Source organism: Martes martes, assembly GCF_963455335.1.
Source record: "Martes martes genome assembly, chromosome: X".
In the NCBI taxonomy this organism is placed as follows: domain Eukaryota; kingdom Metazoa; phylum Chordata; class Mammalia; order Carnivora; family Mustelidae; genus Martes; species Martes martes.
In genome coordinates, this window is record NC_137897.1 from 80,512,895 (window position 1) to 80,528,607 (window position 15,713).

At 36.8% G+C, this 15,713-nt stretch overlaps 1 protein-coding gene across 1 annotated transcript in view; it reads left to right on the forward strand.

Annotated features, from left to right (window-relative positions):
* IL1RAPL2 (interleukin 1 receptor accessory protein like 2) overlaps window positions 1-15,713 on the forward strand; it is a gene marked incomplete at both ends in the record, with an annotated part of 1,178,754 nt that overhangs the window by 703,376 nt on the left and 459,665 nt on the right. The gene's annotated exons all lie outside the window — the stretch shown is intronic.

Consider the following 15,713-nt stretch of genomic DNA (forward strand, 5'->3'; position numbering starts at 1 on the left):
GCTACCTAGGACTTCCATGGAGAATAGTTGAAGGAAGTGCCATTCAGATGTTTGGGCAAATGGTAATTGCTGTTGGTAACCACAGATTGAGCCAATGCAAATTTGTAGGCTTTAGAAAGATTACTATTCCCCAGGTTTATTTTCTAATTTGATCTTACAAGTTTTTTTGGTGTTTCTTTTGGCATTTTTCCAGCTTTACTGAAATATGATTAACAAAGATTATATATATTTAGGTTGCACCTTGCGATGTTTAAAGTTATACAATGTGTGATCTAATATACATATACACTGTGAAATGATCAGCACGATCAAATAATTAAGATAGCCATTACCTCAAACAAGTTACCACTTGTTTGTCCAAAAGGAGATATCACCTCACACCTGTTATTATAGCTATTAACAAAAAGACAAGAGATAACAGGTGTTGGCAAAGATGTGGAGAAAAGAGAAGCCTTGTGCACTGTTGGTAGGAATGTAAATTTGTATAACCATTATGGAGAAGAGAATGAAGCTTCCTCAAAAATTTAGAAATAGAACTGCTATATGACCTTATATTTTTTATTTCCACACAATCCATTTTTCTTTCACTATCTCATTTATTTATGTTGATATGCTATGAGTGGTTATTTAGGAAAAGACAAACTTTACATTATTAACAAACTCAGTCTGGTTTTTTAAATAACAAAAATTTTTTTTTAATATTATGGTTAGCAAACCAATAAAAAAATCCAGAATATTCATTGGACACCTACTATGTGTCTTATCTCTGTTCCTACAATGAGTCAATGAAGAAAGTATGAAGCTCTGTCTCTGCCCTGAAAAAACCTCAACTCTAGCTAGGGAGATGTGATATAAATAACTGGAAATAGAGTTCATCATACAAGGCAGAATATTACTGCATTGACAAATGAGTATAGGGCCTCAGAGGAGCAAGAACTCTTATGAGCTCCCATGATCTAAAGAGGTTTCTGGAGATATATTAGTTTGGGTTCCATAGAAACAGATTCTGAAACAAGGAGTTGTATGCATAAAGTTTATTTGGGAGTGATCTTGGGAAATAACACATACAAAATTACGTAAGAAAGTCAAAAGTTAAGATTGGGCAGAGGGAGAATTTGACCCATAATGTAGTTGCTACATGGCCCTGGCAGATCTTATAGAGCAATCTGGGGCTGGGATGGGCCTTCTTTGTTATCCCAAATTGAAACAAGAGGGCTAGATTTTGAATCTTTGTATATCACTCAGTGTTTAGCTATGGACCACTTCCTACAAAGGGAGTTAACCTTAGTCAAGACAACTCCTTACAGTCAAGGGCAACTATTGTAGGTAGGTCTAACTTTGATAGTCAGCAGTCTGATATTCCCAGCAGTTGGGGCATGGATACATTGTCCCTAAAGATTACCAGAGTATCTACCACAAGACACTATAACTTGAACTGGACTTCAAAAGTTGGATATGATCTAAATAAGTGTAGAGGAGAATTGACAGATATGCACCATCAGGTGGAGAATGGTATGGGAATAGACAAGTTATATAATGGAGACAGCAAATAAATCAGGTTTTGACTCAACTTTGGTTGAATTCCTATTTTATAAAGGTACTATGCTATGATGGGAATCTTTATAAAGTAGCATCTCATGTGGTCATTATTATAAGGCTTTGAGGTTATTTCCATTTCATAAACAGAAAAGATGGATCTCAGCATGGTTATGAATGGCTCAAAGTCATTCATTAACTAAGTGGTAGAGTCAGCACTTAAACCTAAGTCTTCTGTCTTCAGTGATTTCTTTGTCTCTTATATCATGTTTATGTGATGGAAAACTAAGAAATATACCTGCAAATGGGAGCAGTAGGTTATAGAAAGTCTGTCTATAGGAGACATTCGGTTCTTGGTCCCATACTTTATAGTGTTGATCTCTAGTTGTCTCAGGAGTATAATATACTGCTACTGCTAATAATAATAATAATAACAATAACAATACATTCATTATTAGTATTAATATTTATAGTACTGGCTACTGTTTGCCAAGACTATGTTACACTTTCCCTCTCTCTATGGATTAAAGCATTTATTCCTCACAACAAACTGGAGGAAGGTAGTATTCTCTTTATTTTATGGATGAGGTAAGGGAAACTCAAACAATGTAATAAACTTATTCAAGGTCACATAATCAGAATCTGACAGAGCTGAGATTAGAATGTGAAAGAGTCAAGATTAGAATCCAGATCTCTGACTCCCAACATCCATAATTTTAAGTATACACTTTAAACCTTCTTTTTTGTATCTTCTATAACACTTTAACATTACTGTACACATCTTATCACCTTAGTAACCTGAGATAAGTGGCTTTGGCTCTCTACTTCAGTGTCCACAATTTTCACAAAGGTGGATAACAGGAATATTATGTGAAACCAGAGAGTGAGCTGGTGAGCCCCAAAGAATGAGTCTTTACTTGATTTCTTCCAGGTTTCAGGCTCTATTCTATGTCTATATTCTTGGATTGACTTTATTCATCATTTCATGCTCATCATTCATCTATCCTTTATTATAAAGTCAGGCACTGATCTAGATGGTAAAAAATAAGGCAAAGTTCATATCCTCACTGAGTTTATATTCTAGAGCAGAGAGACCTCTGACTATTTACTAGTAACAAGTAAATAGTTAAATTTATAATATGTCCAGATGGTGATCAGTGCTCTAGGGAAAAAAAAAAAAAGTCTAGTAAGGAGTATTGGAAGGACTGGGTTAGCCAGGAGGGTTTTTTGATGAGATATGAGCAGCGATAGGAAGGAAAAGAAGTGAGCCATGCAGATCTGCTGAAGAAGAATATTATAGGCAGGAGGAACATCAGCTGTCAAGGCCTGGAAGCAGGGACTTTCCTGGCATGTTAGAGGAACACCCAAATACAATTAATGAGATGTTATAATATTTTGCTAAACGACTCACCAGTGATATGAAAGATGTAAGAGCCTTGTCTCAAGTTGGCTATGTATATATTCTACTAGAGTAGACTTGGCATAAGACGAAAGAATTAAAAAACAGGACCAATGGGGAAAGCTTAGTGTTTGGAGCCAAATCATCAAGAAGAAATAAATGAGATGGGCTATTTAATGACTGTTTTTAGCAGTTCCATGCAGGATTTTTATAAGGAGCAGTGGAAGAGCCTTATGAGGAGTAAATTTTCTACTTCCCTTTAGGAGGTAGTTACAAATTAAAAAATCAGTCCAGAAAGAATGTGGCTTCTGATGATATGAGAATAATTTGGTGGTGGTAGGAAGGAGGAAGGTGGTTGTATTCAGTCAACGGGTGAGAAGTTTGGAAAAAATATAGAAAAGAGGTTGAATTGAGCAATTTCAGAATGGAATTAATCTCTATTTTATTTTCCAACTAAACAAAGTGTTTTGATATAAGGGGAAATAACTCTAAAATGCCAGCTCTACCAACATGTTCTGAGTCATTTGCATGAATGACAAGCTTCTAGAGACAAGTATGGACTTGAAGTTAAGGTGAGTAAGCCTGAAAGTGGGTTCCTAGGGAGGATTGATTGGTGCATTTATTCAGTTATTTATTCATGTACATACTGATGTCTTGCCTTTTCCAAAAATGTGTTGAAACAGGCTACAGAGCTATGTCTATAATACACAAAATGAAAAGTAAGAGAGGAAATTAGGAGGAAATAATAGTATTAGGAAAAACAAGATATAATGAAATTAAGGTGAAACAGCCTAAACTGCATACCACAACATTCTGCACAGTTAGCTAGAGGGAAGCCATACACATTTAGCTCTGAAATTTCTAGAAACAATTGAAAGAGTCTAGTAAATAAATAGTTCTTTGATGTGTAGTTCTTATAAGATTAAAACTAAGTAGACATTCAGGAGGGAAAGAGAAATTTTGTCTTCTCTGTGGCAGAAAGATCCTGAGGTAACCCTCAGTGATTTCCCACATCCAAATGCTCATGCTTCTGTGTAATCCTTTCTCTTTGAGTGTGTGACACCTGTGACTTGCTTCTAATAAATAGTATATAGCAAAGATGATGGATTGACACTCTGATATCACATTGTTATATAAGATTCTGTCTTTGCAGACTGGAGTAGGAGACTATCTGCATTGCTTGCTATAAGGATGTAGGTAGCCATATTGTGAAAGGGCCTATGGAAGGGTCCATGTGGCAAGGAACAGCTTGCAGCCTCTAGATGCAGAGAGTGGTCTCTCACTGACAACCATCAAGAAAATGGTATCTCAGTCCTATAATCAGGTGGGGATAAATTCTTCCAATACCAAGAATGACCCTGGAAGGAGATACTTCCCTAATCAAACCTCTGATGAGACTACACCACCAGTCAACACCTGGATTGCAACCTGGTGATATCTGGGAGCAATAGATCTAATTAAGCTGTGCCTGGACTCTTGATCTATGGAAGCTATGACATGATCAACTTGTATTGTTTTAAACCACTAAGCTCTGCCTCAAAGCATCCCTCAGTCTCACTCTTCAATAGATCTGTAAGGGATGTTGGGTAACTAATTTCCATGGAACTTTATACTTCTCACAGAAGACTTAACTGCAGTTCTATGTAGAATCAAGATTAAATAGGCTATGTGACTATTGAGGGTGCCTGAGAGATTTTTCCTTATATGTATACGGAACCCTACTTTGAGATACTTTAATGTAGCAATCTAAATCATCTGGAATAAGGTCTGTCACCTTCCACATAAGACTCTTGTATGGTATCCATCTACTCTTTTGCACTTTGAACCCTTCATGCTTTTATTGAGTATGTAATTACTTTATTGACTGCTAAACAATAATGTCATTTGCTGAATTCCTTCATCACTAGACACATAATCATCTATTCAAAAACAATTATGCAAGATTCTCACTGATCTGAATGTCTTTAAAACTTTTCAACTTAAAATTAACACATATATTTGTCTTCTTTGCTTTAGCAAATGTGAAACAGAATGGTTTTCCTGCTGTAGCATTTTCATCATTCTCCAGTCTTCGCTGTAATCCTTGAAAATGTGAAGGTGGATGGGTACTTTTTGCCTTAACTCAGTGTGATAAAACCCATAGCTTCTATCCAAGCATTCCATTTAATTTAAAGGGAAACTGATTGCTTTTATTCCAAATTAATATGTTTTATCATGTGGAAGACTGATGGAATTATATAATTCTCTCAATTAAAGTAGCTGATAAAGTTTTAAGACATATTTTACAACTTTTCACTATTATAAATTACATGGGATTCTAGGTTATTTTTCCCCTTCATAGCCTGTGGGGTTAGGAACTCCACCTTCCAAGAGACAATAGATTTTATCCTCAATAATAAACAACTGTACAGTATAATCATAGAAAGAAAATATTCTCAATAAACAGGCCTGGTACTTTGCTAAAATAGTCCTTATGTCTTACAGTTTCAACTATCCAGCAAATACCTTGTGAAAGGAGGCAGGTTATCAGTAAGAAACAAAAACAACAAAACATTTTTAAGGTAATAATCACTTTGATTTATGGTACTCAACTGGTTATTTACTTTGCTCAGGTTAAGTTACAGCCTTAAAAGTCAGTACTAAATCAACATAGCATTTATAGGATTTTATTTTTCATCAGGCTAATAGCTTTGCTTTCAAATGCCACCAAATTTGTAGAGAAGGAAACAATTTTTCCTCTGCCTTTTCAGGTTCAGTGCCTGAGGCCTGCAAATTAAGCTGACAAAAGACAGATTAATAGAAGAAAAGGTTCAATTTGCATGCACATGAGAATTTCACAGAAAAGAAGTGAAAATCCAAAGAAATAGTTAGGTTTGAGAACTTATATACCACTTCAACAAAGGCCAGTACATTGTAGAGAAGTGACAAGGCAAAGGAAAAGGGATTTGGGCTTTTAGGGGCAGTAGATTGTGGGAAGGTAAATATATAAGGAAGCTAGTGGAAGGTATGGGTTATTTTTACTAAGATTTGTTTATGCAGATTCATCTTGGTATTGTCTTTTCATCTCCTGTGATTAGTGTCCTTCTATCTCTCCTGGTATGAGAGTCAGGGAGAAGGACACCTTCAAAAAGGGAAATTTATACCCTTCTTTTAGGCAGAAAGGGGGAGGTCAGAGAGTCCCTCTTGTGTCTTCTGTTTCTTAATTGCCTTCGATTCAAAATAATCCTTATTTCAGGTCTGAAAATGGGATATTCTGATCACTTTCACTAGTAAAATCTTGATTAATCAATATCCAAAGTATTGTGAATTTCAATTAACCAGAACTTATCCATCAGCAAATTATTAGAAATCAAATTGATTTCAGAGATAGTGTTAAGAGAATCAACAACTTCTCACATGGCTTTAACCCCATGTATATTAAGAATAATCTACATTTTTCCTGTCTCCATCTTTAACCCTTCCCAATGAGTAGTGATTCCTCTGCTCATGATCCTGAGACCCTCTGAAAAGAAGATAATCAATACAGTAATGATAATAACAGTAACAGTAACTGGCACTTACTTAGTTCTCATAATAATCCTTCACTGTTGTTATTTCCATTTATATAGTTAAGAAAAATGAAGCTCAGAAAAATTAACTAACTTGCCCAAGGTCACATGGGTAGATAGTAAGGTAAAATTAGGACCAAACACTAGTTTTCCTGTCTCGTAGTCTATTGTATTTTTCATTAAGTTTTCTTATCTATAAAGTGTGACTGATGATCATAGTATGACCATAGATCATAGTTTTGAAAATAGAATAATTTCATGTCATACAAGCCTGTGATCCTAGATAGCCTGTGATCCTAGATACATGGTTTTGGGGATGTTGCTTACAGTTGCTAAAGTTTAGTTTTCTCATTTAGAGTTCTTAGTTGTATCAACCTCCTAAGGTTAGTTATTGTGAACATTAAATAAGACAGTTGATGTCATCTTTAGAGCAGTGTCTTATCCATAATAAGTGCTCAGTGTCAATGATCCATTATTATTACCAATAATAACATTATAAGTTGTAATAGTTTATTAGTATAATTATCATCATAATTGTTTCAGCAAGGTTGTTAATTATTTCCATAGGCCCAACCCAATTTATAGGCCAATAGTCATACCTGATTAGAAATGCCTTGAGGGATACCAAAAGACCTCCTTGAGCTTAAATGTCTCTTCATAGGCCTGGCATACAATTCCATCATTAACGTTAACTTTTAATGGCTTTTTGAATATGCATGCACACACATTGGCATGCTATTAACCCATTCCTAGTGGAGAACAATGCCCTCAGGGAAATGAAAATTGAGTCAGGGTTTTTTGTTTGTTTTGTTTTGTTTTGTTTTTGAGTCAGTCAGTTTTAATGGGAGTGGGGATAAGGAAAAAACATCATTGTCATTATATGTAGACTCAGGCACCATTCTAAGTTTTCACTTTTGATCCCTATAACAAACTTACTAAGTAGAGACTATTATTCTCCTCATTTTATATATAAGACAACTGAGAGACGAAGGGGTTAATCGACTTGCCCACAGTAAGTCACTAGCACCAACTAGGATTCAAACCCAAATTTGCTTGACTCCAGTATCACTGCTCTTAAGGACAGTTGTATGTTGCTGGCATATAATCTCCTCAGCGGAGAAATTTAGCAGCCACAGGAACCCAAGACTGACCTCTGCTATTCAGTACTAATCATTCATAGTAAATTAATAAAGGCTTTTTCTGGGAATATACCATGTCTGGCTGTTAAAAGTTATAATATTTGGACCATGACTATTACTTTGACTTTTCAATGAAAAGAAATACCACTTATACATTTCTTTTGAAGAGTCATAATAAATGAATGCTTATGGAGAGAGATTTTTTAGTAAATTACTTTGTTTTCCTATTTTAAACCTTGAACCACAGAGAGGATTATATAGAGGGGTGTGATAGATTCAATCAGCAAGCATAATTATTATTATTTTTTTAAAGATTTTATTTATTTATTTGTCAGAGAGAGAGAGAGCGAGCACAGGCAGACAGAGTGGCAGGCAGAGGCAGAGGGAGAAGCAGGCTCCCTGCTGAGCAAGGAGCCCGATGTGGGACTCCATCCCAGGACGCTGGGATCACGACCCGAGCGGAAGGCAGCCGCTTAACCAACCGAGCCACCCAGGCGCCCCAAGCATAATTATTTTGATTAGATGACTTGAAGAATCTGAATCTGAATATGAGTAAGTCTCCAGTATATGACTTTTCAGTTGAAATAATAATTTTCTTTAACAGAATTACTTCCCAAAAGTTAGATGGTACCCATTCATTATTCCTCACTTTTTGTTTGCCCTTTTATTTATGATGTTACCCTTGGGCAATCAACTCTCTATCTAATGAGCACATACCTGGAGCTTGAACTAGTCTCCCTTATTCTTGGATTCTAGCCTACCTGACTTCTCCCTTAGCTCCACTTTCCCAAGACATGCCAAATCTCCCTATGAAACCAAACTACTGAAGAACTTCTCATTGTTTCCTCTCTGTTGAATATGCCAATCTCAGGACACCCTCAGTAACCCATTCTTAATTGTTCACAGTGTTTGTGTTAATCATACTCCATCACTATATTTTATCAATGTAAATTTAAGTCTTATTGAGGTTCTTTGTGTGTTCTCTGTGGCACTGGCTACAGAACCATGAACAGATAATATTTATTTTTTAGATTTGTCAAGTGTTTATTCATTCCAAAAGTGGTAAACAAACCAGGTATAGGCCCACATATCTGTTTTGTTTGACCTCTACTGTTTTCAAAATTTACTTTAGTTGCCAACATTTAAACATCTAAAAATCACATAAAAATCGGTATTTCCAGATTATCTTCAATTTCTTTATGTCAATCATGGCTAAAGTTGAATAGCAGCCACCTCCTTTCAAAAGAGAATGTGTTCTCCAGGTTGTACCATCTATTTTCTCTTTCCTATTGTTCTTACACCTTTGGTCCATTTGTTCATTTGTATTGCCAGGCTGACTCATATAGCATGTAAATTTAGGAACCCTGATTATTTTGGAGGAAATACATGTTTCCTTTAGGAAAACTAGAAGATAAAAATAAGCAACAAAAAAATTATAGCCATTTGCAGATCCACCAGCCACAATTAATGTTTTATTCCCATTCTTCCAGTTGATTCTCTCAGATATGTAGGTAGGTAGGTATAGTAGTGATGATAGGCCAATATTTATTGTTTTTCCTTGTTTCAGTGCAATGAAGACAGACTACTCAGGGAATGAAAGTTCAAGTTAGTTTTCTAGTAAACTGAGAGATGGGCTTAAACACATTTTGTTTCAATGTTTGACATGGAAAATATATTCAAATATCACATTCTAGTTTTTTGTCTAATAAACTAGCAATTAGAATTGAAATGGATATATAGAATAAGATATTTATATAGAATAAGATATTTAAATTTAGAATATAGAATATAGAATAAGATATTTAAATTTTTTTATGATTCTCATTCAGTGATAGTTGAGTTGGTTATTTAGGAAATGGATATGGATGGAGAATGTATAATAGTTTGATACTAAATTTAGGCTGTACCCTAAATCTTGAGGCTTCATATAAATTCCTTCCTTTTCATGTCTTCTGTGCTGGAGTTTTCTCTATAACTTCACTGTTAGGAGTTTCTAAATCTGTATTTGAATGTCTCCAATGACATAGAACTCATTACCTCTTTTTTTTTTTAATTAAATTTTTTATTTATTTTCAGCGTAACAGTATTCATTGTTTTTTCACCACACCCAGTGCTCCATGCAATCTGTGCCCTCCCTAATACCCACCACCTGGTTCCCCCACCCTCCCACCCCACCCCTTCAAAACCCTCAGGTTGTTTTTCAGAGTCCATAGTCTCTCATGGTTCACCTCCCCTTCCAATTTCCCTCAACTCCCTTCTCCTCTCCATCTACCCTTGTCCTCTATATTATTTGTTATGCTCCACCAATAAGTGAAACCATATGATACTTGACTTTCTCTGTTTGACTTATTTCACTCAGCATAATCTCTTCCAGTCCTGTCCATGTTGCTACAAAAGTTGGGTATTCGTCCTTTCTGATGGAGGCATATGGACCACATCTTCCTTATCCATTCATCCGTTGAAGGGCATCTTGGTTCTTTCCACAGTTTGGCAACCGTGGCCATTGCTGCTATAAACATTGGGGTACAGATGGCCCTTCTTTTCACTACATCTGTATCTTTGGGGTAAATACCCAGCAGTGCAATTGCAGGGTCATAGGGAAGCTCTATTTTTAATTTCCTGAGGAATCTCCACACTGTTCTCCAAAGTGGCTGCACCAGTTTGCATTCCCACCAACAGTGTAAGAGGGGTCCCCTTTCTCCACATCCTCTCCAACACACGTTGTTTCCTGTCTTGCTAATTTTGGCCATTCTAACTGGTGTAAGGTGGTATCTCAATGTGGTTTTGATTTGAATCTCCCTGATGGCTAGTGATGATGAACATTTTTTCATGTGTCTGGTAGCCATTTGTATGTCTTCATTGGAGAAGTGTCTGTTCATATCTTCTGCCCATTTTTTAATATGATTGTCTGTTTTGTGTGTGTTGAGTTTGAGGAGTTCTTTATAGATCCTGGATATCAACCTTTTATCTGTACTGTCATTTGCAAATATCTTCTCCCATTCCGTGGGTTGCCTCTTTGTTTTGATGACTGTTTCTTTTGCTATGCAGAAGCTTTTGATCTTGATGAAGTCCCAAAAGTTCATCTTTGCCTTTGTTTCCTTTGCCTTTGGAGACATATCTTGAAAGAAGTTGCTGTGGCTGATATCAAAGAGGTTACTCCCTATGTTCTCCTCGAGGATTCTGATGGATTCCTGTCTCACGTTGAGGTCTTTTATCCATTTCGAGTTTATCTTTGTGTACGGTGTAAGAGAATGGTCAAGTTTCATTCTTCTACATATAGCTGTCCAGTTTTCCCAGCACCATTTATTGAAGAGACTGTCTTTTTTCCACTGGATATTTTTTCCTGTTTTGTCAAAGATTATTTGACCATAGAGTTGAGGGTCCATATCTGGGCTCTCTACTCTGTTCCACTGGTCCATGTGTCTGTTTTTATGCCAGTACCATGCTGTCTTGGTGATCACAGCTTTGTAGTAAAGCTTGAAATCAGGTAACATGATGCCACCAGTTTTATTTTTGTTTTTCAACATTTCCTTAGCAATTCGGGGTCTCTTCTGATTCCATACAGATTTTAGGATTATTTGCTCCAGCTCTTTGAAAAATACTGGTGGAATTTTGATCGGAATGGCATTAAAAGTATAGATTGCTCTGGGCAGTATAGACATTTTAACGATGTTTATTCTTCCCATCCAAGAGCATGGAATGGTCTTCCATCTTTTTGTGTCTTCTTCGATTTCTTTTAGGAGTGTTCTGTAGTTCCTCGAGTACAGATCTTTAACCTCTTTGGTTAGGTTTATTCTGAGGTATCTTATGGTTTTTGGTGCTATAGTAAATGGAATCGATTCTCTAATTTGCCTTTCTGTATTTTCATTGTTAGTGTATAAGAAAGCCACTGATTTCTGGACATTGACTTTGTATCCTGCCACGTTACTGAATTGCTGTATGAGTTCTAGTAGTTTGGGGGTGGAGTCTTTCGGGTTTTCCATATAAAGAATCATGTTATCTGCGAAGAGAGAGAGTTTGACTTCTTCCTTGCCAATTTGGATACCTTTTATTTCTCTTTGTTGTCTGATTGCTGTTGCTAGGACTTCTAAAACTATGTTGAACAAGAGTGGTGAGAGTGGGCATCCTTGTCGTGTTCCTGATCTCAACGGGAAGGCTGCAAGCTTTTTCCCATTGAGGATGATATTTGCTGTGGGTTTTTCATAGATAGATTTGATGAAGTTCAGGAATGTTCCCTCTATCCCTGTACTTTGAAACGTTTTAATCAGGAACGGATGCTGGATTTTGTCAAAAGCTTTTTCTGCATCAATTGAGAGGATCATGTGGTTCTTCTCTCTTCTCTTATTGATTTGTTCTATGACATTGATTGATTTGCGAATGTTGAACCATCCTTATAACCCAGGGATGAATCCCACCTGGTCATGGTGGATAATCTTTTTAATGTGCTGTTGGATCCTGTTTGCTAGGATCTTGTTGAGAATCTTAGCATCCATATTCATCAGTGATATCGGTCTGAAATTCTCCTTTTTGGTAGGGTCTTTGCCTGGTTTGGGGATCAGGGTAATGCTGGCTTCATAAAAAGAGTCTGGAAGTTTTCCTTCTGCTTCAATTTTTTGAAACAGCTTCAGGAGAATAGGTATTATTTCTTCTTTGAAAGTTTGATAGAATTCCCCAGGGAATCCGTCAGATCCTGGGCTCTTGTTTTTTGGGAGGTTTTTGATCACTGCTTCAATCTCGTTACTAGATATCGGTCTATTCAGGTTGTCAATTTCTTCCTGGTTCAATTTTGGGAGTTTATAGTTTTCCAGGAATGCATCCATTTCATCTAGGTTGCTTAGCTTATTGGCATATAACTGTTGATAATAGCTTCTGATGATTGTTTCTACTTCCTTGGTGTTAGTTGTGATCTCTCCCTTTTCATTCATAATTTTATTAATTTGGGCTTTCTTTTCTTTTGGATTAGTGTGGCCAATGGTTTATCGATCTTATTGATTCTTTCAAAAAACCAGCTTCTAGTTTCGTTGATACGTTCTACTGTATCTCTGGTTTCTACCTCATTGATCTCTGCTCTAATCTTGATTATTTCCCTTCTTACGTGTGGAGTTGGTTTGATTTGTTGTTGATTCTCTAGTTCTTTAAGGTGTAGAGACAGCTGGTGTATTCTGGATTTTTCAATTTTTTTGAGGGAGGCTTGGATGGCTATGTATTTCCCCCTTAGGACCGCCTTTGCTGTATCCCATAGGTTTTGGAGTGAAGTGTCTTTGTTCTCATTGGTTTCCATAAATTGTTGAAGTTCTTCTTTGATCTCCTGGTTGATCCAAGCATTCTTAAGCAAGGTGGTCTTTAGCTTCCAGGTATTTGAGTTCCTTCTGAACTTTTCCTTGTGATTGAGCTCCAGTTTCAAAGCATTGTGATCTGAGAATATGCAGGGAATCATCTCAGTCTTTTGGTATCGGTTGAGCCCTGATTTGTGACCCAGTATGTGGTCTATTCTGGAGGAGGTTCCATGTGCATTTGAGAAGAATGAGTATTCTGTTGTTTTAGGGTGGAATGTTCTGTATATATCTATGAGGTCCATCTGGTCCAATGTGTCATTCAATGCTCTTATTTCTTTATTGATTTTCTGCTTCGATGATCTGTCTATTTCTGAGAGAGGCGTGTTAAGATCCCCTACTATTAATGTATTCATATCAATATGACTCTTTATCTTGATTAATAGTTTTCTTATGTAATTGGCTGCTCCCATATTGGGGGCATAGATATTTACAATTGTTAGATCATCTTGGTGGATAGTCCCTTTAAGAATGATGTAGTGTCCTTCTGTATCTCTGACTACCGTCTTTAGTTTAAAATCTAATTTATCTGATATGAGAATCGCTACCCCAGCCTTCTTTTGAGGCCCATTGGCATGAAAGATGCTTCTCCATCCCTTCACTTTCAGTCTGGGTGTATCTTTAGGTTCAAAATGGGTCTCTTGTAGACAACATATGGATGGGTCCTGTCGTTTTATCCAATCTGCAACCCTGTGTCGTTTTATGGGTGCATTTAGGCCATTCACATTGAGAGTGATTATTGAGAGATACGTTTTTATTGACATTGTGTTATCTTTGACGTCTTTCTTTCTGCCGATTGTCTCTATATTTCTGTTCAATGCTATTCTTAGGGTTTTTCCTCTTTTATAGAACCCCCCTTAATATTTCCTGCAGTGTCGGCTTGGTGGTTGCATAGTCTTTTAAGCCTTGCCGGTCTTGGAAACTCTTTATCTCTCCATCCATTTTGAATGTCAGTCTTGCTGGATAAAGTATTCTTGGCTGCATGTTCTTCTCATTTAGTGCCCTGAATATATCTTGCCAGCCCTTTCTGGCTTACCAGGTCTCTGTGGACAGGTCTGACGTTATTCTGATGGGCCTTCCTCTGTATGTAAGGAGCTTCTTTGTCCTAGCGGCTTTCAAGAGATTGTATCTACAATTATGATTCCTCAATTTTACTATGAGGTGCCTGGATGTTTTTTTTGAATTTATAATCTTGGGGGGGGGGGACCTTTCTACTTCTAGTACATGAACACTTGTTCCATTCGCAAGATTGGGAAAATTTTCATGAAAAACTTGTTCCACTATATCTTCTAGACTTCTTTCTTTCTCCTCCCCTTCAGGGATTCCAATAATTCTGACGTTGGAACGTTTCATGACATCATTTATTTCCCTGATTCTGTTTTCGTGGCTTCTAAGCTGTTTGTTCCAGGCTTCCTCCTGATCCTTTCTCTCTATCTGTTTGTCCTCCAGATCACTAATTCTATCTTCTGTCTCAGTTACCCTAGCTTTTAGAGAATTTAGATTAGATTGGAACTCATTGAGAGCGTTGTGAACCTCATCCCTGGTGGCCTTCAGCTCTGCCCTAACATTATGAACATCCTCCCTGGTCGCTTTCAATTCTGCCCTAATCAATTCCGTTTGGTCATCCATGGCTTTCTCCAACCTAGCTATTGCCTGGATAATTGTTAGCCTGAATTCTCTTTCTGACATATTGTCTATGTTGATAGCCATTAGCTCTGTTGCAGAAGGCCCATCCTCTGTATTGTTCTTCTGTTGGGGATTCTTCCTCCTAGTCATTTTGGTGAGAGATGACTGGACAGATGTAGCTGGATGTATCGACCGTGGTGCAGTCAAGGTGCACCCTGGAACACTTCTGAGCACTCAGGATTCCCCACCCAAACGAGAGAAAAAAGAAAAGAAAAAGAAAAAAGAGGGAGAGAGAGAGACAGGAAAAAAAGGGAAGATAAAAGAGAAGGTTCAGCCCAAGTGGGCCCCAGGGTAAGATTTTTTGACGTATACAAACAAAAACAGACAAACAAAAAGACTGAAAAAAGTATATGACGAGAGAAAATATATATATATATATAAGCAAAAAAAGGAGGAGCCTTGTCAAGAAGAACCCCAAGTATAATATTTATATACTATCAGTACAAACGTAAATACACAGAGACACTGGCAGAAGAAAAAGATGGGAGCATGGTTATAGATTCTCGGTGTGGGCGAGGAAGGTTATTTTGATTCTTCCTGGATGTATCTTGATTTCTTTGTTAAAGGACTCAACTTTCCTAAGAAAAAGGGGGATTAAAAATTGGTTCACCTATAGGGGTAGCATTGCTTGGAGAAAGGGGGTTACTTTGAAGTTTAACTCTATATGACTATTAGAAAATAAAAATAAAAAAGGAATAAACTGGACTAAACTAAATTAAAAATTTTTTTAAAAATTAAGAAAATAGAAAAGCAAAAGAAAAACACATGTGTATGTATCAAAAAATTCAGGTTAGAAGTTTATCATGGAATTTGATGTACTGTGATGGTAAATTTGATCTCACTGTGATGGTAAATAGGTTAAAAAATCATCTATATAAAAAAAGAAAAAAAATGAACCAGAATAGTGGGAAAGAATTAAAAATAAAAGTTGTATCTATGAAGTAGTGGTGGTTGTTCTCTTGTAGTCTTTTTTTTTTTTCTTTCCTGATTTGTTTTCTGGGGGAGGGGGCTGCCACGTGGGTTTTCAGTCAATGATGTTCCCTGAGTTAAGTCCTCTCGACCCCCTCAAGGG